We start from the raw sequence: 8,345 nt of genomic DNA on the forward strand, positions 1-8,345 counted from the left end.
GAGAGAGAGAGAGAGAGAGAGAGAGAGACAATTAGATTTGCCAATTCAAAGCGGTTAAAATGGTTGCCATTTTGATACCTGCCATTGCAAACAAGACTACGTTCAACATCGGCCGTCGCGTCGACTCCCCTGTTGTTGTTTCGCTGTTCTCAGCTGGGTCTGGAAATGTCCTTCAGCGACCCGATTTCGCGAACGGGCACTTGGCAGCAGTCATCTCTGTGAATTTTGAAGTCGAAGAATTCGCGCTGGAGCCCAGTTATTGCCCACTCCTGCAGCCGCCGTCGTTCCCATGTTGTAAGAAGTAATGCAAGGTTATTCCGTTAGGTATCTGTTCCAGCCAGAGCTATTTGCATTCGAAACTCGTGTTTGATTGTGTGTGGCAGCGCGCGCGAGGTAAACATTCGGAAGCAGTTGAGAGAATCGACTTCGCGTTCAAATTCAGTGAAACGTCTACACTAAAAAAGTGTTTCCACACCGATACGGACACATGGTAGAAGAACGAGTGAAGATGTTAAAACAGTACCTCTTACTGCGGACCGGTGATAAAAGGAGAATGAAGGGACGCGTCCAAGACAAATAGGAACCTAGGATAAGGAAGCGCTTCAACAAAACGTCACAAAATATTTACCTTGTAACGTTACGATAATATTGATCGGTGATTAGTCTTCATCAGCCAACTGGGACATAACTACTAGGTTTCGGGAATTGTGGTAGCCTTGGTTCTAAACCGGACGTAGATATGCTTCGTTCCGTGCTGGAACTAACCAGTCATCTAAAGCAACGTCTAGCGGAGGTACCGTACGTAGAAGTCGCAGAAACAAGCATTTAACTGTATACTAATAGATTTATGTAGACTTACATTCGAAGTCGTATGCCAGCATCCGTGTGTTGAGACTTGGGAACGCATGAACTAAATAACGACCTTATAGAATCGAAAACGTGTGATCAACACTTCTGTTTATTTATTTCCCGCAGCCCATGACCGAGTTGTCCGAATGTCCCAAATATGTCCTACTATCGCGGTTGCTTTTCAACCTCTACGTTTTATATATTGGCTCACCTCGGATCTCATCCATGAGGTATTACTATGAGAGTCAGCCACGGGGAAGCTAACTGTGCGTATTTTGGTCTCCTGCCAAAATCGGCGAAGAACAAGCTTTTATTACAGACTGTCGGCTCTGATGCGAGCTACTCTGTCAGGTGTTGGCTATCCAGTCTGTGGGTTTTGTTAGACTTATCCGAGTTTTTCTCCAACATACCTATGAAACGGCATGGAAACAAAATGCTATAGTAACCATTTGCCGGCGATGGGTGCATATTCATGGTTACCATGGCAATCTACTCAGAGATACGCATTAACCATCTGGACGACGCCATTCCCATACTCTACTATCGATGGACAATCATGCACGACGCATTCAATAGTCTACATGACAAGGCGTCGACCTAGCCAGCCACCACCAGCTTGGAATGGTAAGAAAACTTTTTACCTTAGCAGTTTTGAAATAATGTTCAAACGTCGAAACGCACAAGAGCATTTCCGTCGGGAAGAGCACCACACGCCGCAGATATATTTGTATATCTTATTATTTTCCGTGCGGTCTTCCAATGCGCTGTCAGATTTGTTAGGTTCGTTCGCTCTTCGTCGAGGAGGCCGGAAATGAATAGTCATAAATTTGCATTTGCGTCTTTTCACGCCTCTCGCCCAACCAAGATGCATAGATTCTATAGTCATATTCGTCGCTACGCGTTCCCGAAATCCTGCTTCAGGCGTCACGTTGTCCTGAGCATCACCATCACCAAAGAAATAACATCGCTGTTGTTGTTGTTGCGTCGCGATTTGCCGCAGATGCTAATGGCGCTATCTACAAAAGGGCGAAAATCGTTGTGTATGGCACATGTCGTCAGGCACGCAAACGTTAGAAGGAGTCACTTCAGGGCTGATTTCATTTTCGCTCAGAAGACTGAAGACAGCATGCCCAGAGGCGATGATGCGCGCGGCCCGATACGTCGCAGCTATCAAGTCTCTGTCAGCGTAAATAGAAAGCGCAAGGAACCAGATGAGTTGCTGCTAAGTCGAATCGCGTGGCCACAACCGTTTGTTCATGTTCCATCTGTCGTTTCGGATGATGGTGTGGATAAAGCGTACGGAACGCAAGCGCCGGCGCATCCGACGTTCTTGTCTATAGTTCCGTGTGATATTGAAATAACATATCATACATAGCTCCGAACGGTGTATGACAGATGATTCATACTGTACATAAATGCGAATATTCATTGTAACGCTATATAACATATATATAATGTAACGTTCTATATTTGCTGAGTTCTTATATCATTTAGTGTTCACAGGGTACAAAGCTATTAGTTTAGGTTTAAACTTGGCTAGCAAGAATAATTTGATTGGGCCCTAACACCTACATTGATGTCCCGCGCGGACGTCAAGAAAAAAAAAATTATCAGTCAGAAGAGTTTGCATGACGTTCCAATTTTCAGCTATATCTCTTCTGCGTTTAAGTCTGCTCGTGTGTATGTTTACAGGTGTAAGGGGGGAAGTTAACTTTTAATCCTCTATTTTATCGGATTTCTCGCTCTCACTGTCGGCTGTAACAACAGTTCGCTCTCGTCTAAGTTCAAAGTCCACCATCGTCAACTCCAGGTCACGCCCCGGAGGGCCCGGCGACGAATTGGTCGAATATCGGCATTAAAGTCATACAAAGCACTATTGTAGACAATAGCTGATGTAACAATAGCAGCAGCAGCAGTGGATTAGTAACTTTGAACTTACTTCATTTAATCGAACACAGTTCATATTAGAATAGTTGTGTTGTCCTGTGGAAGTTATCTACTCAAGTACCGACAACACGAGACTTAAGTGATTACTGACGACTGAGTGTCTGTTTGCAATCTCTTCTTGAACTGTCTGAGCTTCTTGGCGGAACTTTTGAATCTGTTCGAACATATCCATTCTAACAGCACGAACGAATGAAATGACAATTTCATTAAACGTAAATAAATATAGAATAGCGTAAAGTTCCGGTACACTACGGTAGGTAACATCAGGGTTTTCTTGCTGATCAATTACCTATATTATAGTACGCTAATTATGTATAATTACAATTTCGATATGCAAGCCCTTAAGCGGATCTTTCCTAATAAACTGAGCAAGTTGTCGTGCATCATTGTTGCTATTATTATAATTATTATTTTTAGCACTACCATTGTACTATTTCGGAGTAGCAATATTGCTTCTTGAATTTAGTAGACATCTATGTGTTTTTCTTTATTATTAATTCATTTTTTTCTTAACCTGCCCTTCGTTTACTGTATTTTTCCCTTCCCGCTTTTTCCCATCTCCTGGTCGTGTAATTTGTGTTTCTCGGACTGGCTTTTCGAGTCATCTGTGCAGCGATCCGGGGCACGCATGGGATAGCAAATCACCTGCGATCTGGTATCGGCCGCTCCTTGTTTAGACGGAATCGGAACCCTCTGTTCGCTCTGCTTCCTCTCACCTTTTGTTGCGCGATGTAATAAGGTCTCAACTGCGCGCTTCGGCGCTGGCATCAGTGTCCGATTGTTTTTGGTATTAGAACATCGTCACATTTGCAGCTTACCTAGATGGCCTGATCTTCCCGGCACTGTGTTGGTGTCTATCATTTGTGCTGGTACTAGTCCTTTTTGTCGTTATGAAACGAAGATGTGATGTTTATTTTTTGGTGATGTCTTCGATTTCGTCCCATTGCTTGCTAAGGATATCGTTTGTCAAGCTGGTGCTTCATTCATTAAACGCATAATGATATCTACACTCGATTCGTTGATTTAATATCTCTGTGGCTGGACCGAGTTTACGCTTGGCCTCTATATCGTGTTTGGTACATTCTGTTAATGAAAAAAAAAAATTGGTTATTTGTTTGATCGTTACCAATATCACTCGGCACAGGAATAACTAGTAGGCGTCATTTGTTTCGGACTTCCGATGCGTACTTTATACGTTCTGAGCTTAGTCTTTTCGATCCAATGTCCTATTATCCATTCATGTGAAAAAAAGCCGCTGGCCTGACAGAATATTGAAGGGTTTCTTTGTACCATCGTCATAATTTTGTTTGCTTGCTCTTCGTATTCATTAATTGATTGTGTGGTGCGACAGTGGCGTGAAAATCGGAGTTTTGTTTCAAGCTGTCGTTGTTATGATGACTGGAGTGCGTTTGAAGTCCTTTTCTGCAGGTGACGAACCTAACCTAACCTTTGTTTTATAAATACATTTAAATAATATTTATTTTTAGGGAAAAAGGAATGTTACTCACCACTCCAGCAATGCCGTATCGATATCTTCTTTGTTTAGAGCAATGTTCTTCAGTAAACGCTTGTGTATGTTGATCGACCTCTAGCTTTAGCGTCGCCTTGATTGGAGTTCGCTTGTTATGTGTTCGATTAGCCCTGTTCCTGTACCTTGAGTCCGAATCAATGTGTATTTCGCTAGGTCTTTTAGGTATCCTAAAGTTGATATTTTTTTTTCCAATTATGTTATTAGTTACCGTGTTTGGCCCTAGTCATCAAATTCGAAGATTTCGCTGTCTGCGGTGATTAGGTAAAATTTATCGTCTTTTTGTCGTCGACGCCTTGGTGCATCACTTGCCAAGGCCATTCATTGTAGGACAGACTTGCTGTGTAATAGTTCTGCTTGCTGTTTCGGCCTGCATGTACTGTCTATCGAATAGGTCCTTCAGATCACTCTCGATTTCTGGCCAATGTATAATATTACCGATACAGCGGCGCGTACGCTAGACGATTCTGCTGTTTTGGCAGTGGATTTGACACTCGATTGCAGGCACAGTGTTCTTTTTCTTCAAGTTCCAGTCCGCATATACCTTCACGTATTTTAGTTGTTTCCAAGGGGTGTCTACTGTGACCTTCAACTTTTCTGGTCTGTATCTTACTGTTAAATCGTATTTTGTTGGCTTGAGTAGTATAGTGTGAAGCCTTTTGAGGTGAGAAGAGGCTTTGAAAATATACTTCGGAAATGCTTGGGGTCTGTACGGATTGTATTTTTGTAGGAATATCTAGGTCTTTGTATGACTTTGGATCTAAAACTGTTCTCAGCTCACGACTTAGTCCATGTGCGGCTACGATCCTGAAGGCCTATCCCATTAAACAGTCCTGCTTTATATGACGCCGAAAGACTCAGAGTCCTTTATGCGATTTACTACTGCTTCTGTGCAGGCTATCAATAGACGCGCGATGATTGTTGGATTGGTCTTTCTCCTCTACTGTCGTAGACCTTCGTTGGTCAAGCTAGTTCTTTTTTTAAATGTCTTTAGATTCATCTAGGCAAGAATCCAATCATTTTTATTAAAACTTATCCAAAAGCTTTGTTTACTCCTTCTACTTCGCTTGAGAACTGGATGACTTTCAGTTCGAAATAGATTTTGGTGGACCGTAATATCTCGAACTCGTTATCGATGACTTGAAACCTTACTTCTCACTTTACGCCGTCCGTGTTGATGTTAATCCTTGATAATCTTATGATCACCGATCGTAATTGGTCATATATGCTTATAACTGCTCCATCACTATCGTCGATGTACTGCTCCTTGAGTTTACTTTTGATGATTCCATACGTGTGGACGTTCAAGATATTTCACGTCGCGCCTGTATCGAGAAGAGCGCGGAGTCGTGTTGTGCGAATTGCACACCGATAGTAGCGCCTATAACCTGCAGCCCAGCGTTTAACCTAACGCATCGGCTCGAAAAAAATCGTCAACGTTATATGCTTCGGACGCCTATACGCCCTCGACGATCCTGGCTGTGCGGTTCTCCTTATTCTTAACCTAGCACGCACTACCGAAGTGATCCTTTTCATCGCATTCCTTATATGTTTGGTCAATAGCTAAATACTTCCTTTGTATGTGCATTCGGACACATCTTCGGCACGATTTTTCATTTGACGGGCGTTTGCAGATGTCCTGTGTACGAAGCCCTTGCAGGCGCTCTTGCAGTTTCTTTCTTGTCACGTTGGACCCCACGACGGTTATTTTCGTCGACTGTTGGTGTTCCGTTGACTTCTTTGCCAGTATTTTTTTTATGACTTGCAAGACTCGTCCACTGTCTTTGTATGTTTCTATGTTCGGATATTAGCTTTTTGTCAACCTTTTCCCAAGCTAGCGACTCCTGGGTCCCTGTGAGCCAAGTGTCTCTAGCTCAGTGTTTTCGTATGCAGACCGCTTCACCTGCTGACTCATGCGTTCTTTCAACCGCTTGGCTTTTTCGGTCTCTCCTTGCGCTGCTGTCTGTAACATGTACCCTTGAAATATGACGTTCCGGTGATATTTATGATGTTAACACAGTGCATCAATACGTTCTTTTAGCGGTTTCGTGTCTAATAAGGTTTATCACTTTTAACCATTTCTATACCAATATTTGTTTAAGAATAGGCGATGCGTGCCCTTGGAAACTGACACAAAGTGGGCGAATTGTCTGCAAGGGTTTTTGTGTGGACATAAATTATGAGCGCGGGATCTGTCCAGGATTTCAGAAAAATCGTTCGGTTTTCCGAGCAATCGCGCTCATTTCTTCCCTGTCATAGACCGCCGAATCGTTGGATCGTCATTTCTTCCTTTTTCTTTTTCTAGCTGGTTTATGGCGAGGTACCACGCACTGGCTTATCTTCTCACTTATTACGATCAGATTGCGGCACGGTAATCCTTTTAGGTAAGCTATTTACTCAGTACTTGATCATAAGGCAGTTGGGTAACTACTGATGACCAACTGTCGTTGGTTCACCCAACGTCGGTGGGCTGCCTTTCTTCTAAGTGGCTCTCTGAATGCACTTGAATGCTGATTGCGTCTTTGATAACTTGCGACTTCAATTACTTCACCGTTTTGTTTATTGTTTCACCCGTCGAGATAAACTTATTTTTGTATGGAAACATACGTATTGTTGCAAATGTCGCTCTATTTTGATCCTACGGGGACCATATTTTAGACTAAAATATGCCTTTACTACTCTGTCTCTATCTGTCTGTAGCCGTAACACTTATTTTGATGGTATGTTTCTACGGGGTTTACCACAGCAGCAAGACAGACGAGTGCGTCTTTAAATGTAAGTAGGTCATCAAGACCTCTTCTGCTTCAGCATTAGCCCGAGCACGATGTGTGTCAATCATTTATACATTATTTCACATTTTGGACGAAAACGGCCACAAATTTTTTGGATCGGTACGCTTAAACTCTATAGGTAATTACACTAGCATCGAAATAGCCCCTGTAGAAGCACGGTTATTTATATTGTGGCTTATGGTCCTGTAACATCATGATAAGTACGGTGTTACAGAAACTGCGTACCTTGAAAAATCAAATATCGGTCTAGCCGTATTTGTTGGCACCTGCTATGCATTACTTGCCCTAGCTTTAATCTGCCCTAATAAAGGGTGGGGCGTTAGCCGGGTTGATACCATAAAACGGTTTGTCACCAGTTGCTTCTTCAAGCAACTTCTAGACAGAGATCTTTCTCAAGAGTAAATATCTACCTACACTGGAAAGGTAATAACCATGACCTGAGACATCAGATGGCCTCATTTGGAAGAAATAGATATCTTTTGTCAGTGACAAATTAATATTATATCTCAACACATAGATTCTAGGACGTCCGCACTCCACAGCTTCCTTCGTAGCAAAGTCCAAACGAGTCTAGACTGAAAGTCGGCCAAAAGCCAAAAAGCCTTTTACTCTGTGTTCAAAAAGTTACAAGCTTACTTAATTAACGTTTGACTACTTCAAAGAAAATGTAGTTTAAAGAAAAACTAGATACATTTAAATAGTATCAATTTTTAAGGAAAGAAGGAAAACAGTCCAAACGGATGTAACTCAGTGTGTGTCATTATTATTCGAGATTCGAGAAGATTTTTTGTTTGAGATTTGAAGACAAATGCTCTCTCTAAAAGATTCGTTCTGTATCATTGTCGCTCCTTTGGTAGTCTAATATCAATAACATCAGTGAAAAGCACCAATTGAATTTTACTTTTTACAACGTTACCTTTCAACGTTTGCCAACCTTCAGTTGAGTGTCGTGATTTTATCTCTATATAGATAAATGCAATAATCCTATCATTTTGTTCTACAATACCTATTCTTCAGTCAATATGTGTGATTGGAGTTTCTTAAGTGGCCGCAACAATGGGCCCGATGTTCCCCTCATTGCAGTATAAGCCATTTTAAAGTTAGTGGCGATATTTGTACAAGGAGGCGATTGGAAGCGTTCGCCAACGCTCGCAATTTGCACCATACCGTTGTTATAGAATCGCTTTTGCCTCTTTAACTAGCACTATTTCTATGGGCATCATCTGGGG

The 8,345-nt window shown here is 42.2% G+C and overlaps 1 long non-coding RNA gene across 2 annotated transcripts; it reads left to right on the forward strand.

Moving 5' to 3' along the window:
- The first annotated feature begins 301 nt into the window (after positions 1 to 301).
- On the forward strand, positions 302 to 3,182 carry LOC111262175 (uncharacterized). 2 transcript variants are annotated; one of them, XR_002681440.1, is made up of 3 exons: positions 302 to 1,473; positions 1,850 to 2,235; positions 2,542 to 3,182. It is a non-coding gene; the product is annotated as an uncharacterized LOC111262175 (long non-coding RNA). The 2 variants fall into 2 exon arrangements; XR_015311861.1 differs by lacking the exon at positions 1,850 to 2,235.
- The last annotated feature ends 5,163 nt before the right edge of the window (positions 3,183 to 8,345 follow it).

This window comes from Varroa jacobsoni, unplaced genomic scaffold, assembly GCF_002532875.2.
Source record: "Varroa jacobsoni isolate VJ856 unplaced genomic scaffold, vjacob_1.0 scaffold_67, whole genome shotgun sequence".
NCBI classification, from domain to species: Eukaryota; Metazoa; Arthropoda; class Arachnida; order Mesostigmata; family Varroidae; genus Varroa; species Varroa jacobsoni.